General features: G+C 30.3%; 1 protein-coding gene across 3 annotated transcripts in view; it reads right to left on the minus strand.

The window, feature by feature from the left end:
• Positions 1 to 2,558, minus strand: part of LOC106690718 (lysosomal proton-coupled steroid conjugate and bile acid symporter SLC46A3) — a 25,185-nt gene that overhangs the window by 16,161 nt on the left and 6,466 nt on the right. The window contains exon 1 of one of the 3 annotated variants that reach the window (XM_014436245.3): positions 1,292 to 1,441. The exons of 1 other annotated variant lie outside the window; for it this stretch is intronic. The gene's annotated coding sequence lies outside the window, so the exon portion shown is untranslated. Of the gene's footprint in view, positions 1 to 1,291; positions 1,442 to 2,558 lie in introns of those variants that run through there. One more of the 3 variants, XM_014436242.2, reaches the window with a different exon arrangement.

Here is a 2,558-nt window from a genome sequence, read left to right on the forward strand (position 1 = left end):
AATAAATCTATCAATACTTTTCCTAAAAAAAATATATATATATAAATATAAACAGAGCAAATGTGGTTTACGGTAATAAAAAGATAAAATATCTTCTTTTCTGGATTCATAGAGCTCATTGCCCAGAGAGAGCCATAGGACTCGTTTATGATATTTGTCGACCGAATATCACGCTTCTGATATTTATAAAAAAATATTTAATATCGGTGACCACTCTTACATGCCCTCTCCTTGTTATGTATATGCGCGTGTGTAACATATCATAGCGGCAAATCCCTTATAACATGTAAATGACGATATTTTATAAATTTTTAGAGCAGCAACCCCTTGGGAGGTCCTGGTAAAAAATGATATAATATATAAACAGAGCGATGGCTGTCGACCGGTTGGAATACTTATGAATAAAACTAATTTTCGTGTAGTTGGATCTTTTGTTCCCTAGCTTCAATTATCAGAAGCCCCCTTTGCCAAAGCCGAGCTGGAGTTGGCCCCACTTGATTCAATACCCGTCTTGGACCGCAGACTTCTGTGGGTTGGTACTGCTTTTGGGAAATCACTACTGACACTAACTGCAATACAATTAAATTTTTTGTAGTATTTATATTTATAAAAAAAAAATAATTTTTGCACTTTCAGAATCATAAATAAGTTTTCCTTCCACTTTTAGGAAAATACTAAAATTCACGTCTTGTAATTTTGGTATAACTTGTTATTCTTTTTCTCAATTAATTAAATTTGAAAAATAAATTTTAAATTACAATGTTACAGATTCGAGTAATAAACAATTTTACTGAATTCGAAAATGTCAAATTCAAAATTTAGATTTTGATAAGAGGCCTAAATATTTTGAATACTCCTTAATACATAATACATTCTTAAATTTTCCTGTGGTATTTTTTAATAAAGAAGTTGAGAATTGAGTGTTCAACTCTTCAAGATTCATCAAAATCTAAGATTTTTAATTTTAGTAGTAGTTATTTTTAATTTATGTTCGTATAAATGTGGTATGTATTTATCAAGTTGATTCAAAGAAGGTTAGATAATCTTTCCGTGAACAAATTGCATAGCAACGTTGATTTTGACAGGAATTGTATCTTTTGTACAGAGTGTTTTATACACAGTATTGTATATTATGGATTTTTGCTCCACGTTTTTCAGTTTTTTAAAACTATACGAAAATGGAAGATATCCGGTACTTCTAAGATTTGTAATATTAAACTGTTGAAAATTTTTTATCAAACTATAGTTACAATTTGCATAATACAAATAAGTATTCACGTATACACCTCACCTCATTATTAAGGCGGACTCTCACTCCCTAACAATGTTTACGAAGTGCACTAGACAGTAAGAAAACCTTAATGGACACAATGATGCAAAGCCTACGAGCCAGCTGACTACGAACGCCAAACTGCTGATTCTGAAGGCCACGTTACATAAAGTGGGGCGTCCTGTGTTCCTTATCTCCCGGTTCTGCACAGCGTTAGGTCGAATGCATTCAATTCTGCTTTGTATCCAAGATAAAATAATATCTGTCACCTTAATTACATTAAAATCGCCGAGTAATCATTATTTTTAGAGGCAAGGGCATGATTAGTCATAAAAATTATAATTTTTAATTATAAATATTTTATATTATTATAAATTATAAATGTTTTAATTCATAAATCAACCATGACAATTGCAGTATCAACCTAACATTCCTATCTTACTACAAATCTGACCAATTATTCAAATGAACTATTTCAAAATTAATTTTGTTTTAAATTTTAAGAAAGTAAAAGTAGTAGGCTTATAACTGAAGTTTTTTTAAAAATAAATAAATTATTTGTATTTTCTTTCAATAATACAAAAATGTACTTTATTTTGTCTTTTAAATACAAAAAAAAAAAAAATAGAAAAGCCCAATTATTTGCGACATAAGTACATTGTTTAATTTTCGAATACAAAATACTTCAAATCTTTTGATGAGAAGATAGTCGATAAGACCGTGGATAAGATATATGAGTAACAAGTAACAAAAATAAAACAAATATGTTTTTAAAAATCTTGTTTAATAGTACCTATATTTTAGCCAGAATTTCCAGCCTTCATCAGGGCTACTTATAGAAGATAGGAAATCTGAGAGAGTGACTTAAATTTCTAAGCAAGAAATTGCATTTAATTGGCACTATTAAATAAGATTTTTTAAAACTTATTTGTGTTATTTTCTGACTGCATCCTCAACCATCTTCTCCTCATATATATCATCCACAGTCAACCATCTTATCCTCATATACATCATCCACAGTCAACCATCTTATCCTCATATATATCATCCACAATCAACCATCTTCTCCTCATATACATCATCCACAGTCAACCATCTTCTCCTCATATACATCATCCACAATCAACCATCTTATCCTCATATACATCATCCACAATCAACCATCTTATCCTCATATACATCATCCACAATCAACCATCTTCTCCTCATATATATCATCCACAGTCAACCATCTTCTCCTCATATATATCATCCACAATCAACCATCTCCTCATATATATCATCCACA

The sequence above is a fragment of the Halyomorpha halys genome, unplaced genomic scaffold, assembly GCF_000696795.3.
Source record: "Halyomorpha halys isolate HHAL.00 unplaced genomic scaffold, Hhal_1.1 Scaffold1839.1, whole genome shotgun sequence".
NCBI lineage: Eukaryota > Metazoa > Arthropoda > Insecta > Hemiptera > Pentatomidae > Halyomorpha > Halyomorpha halys.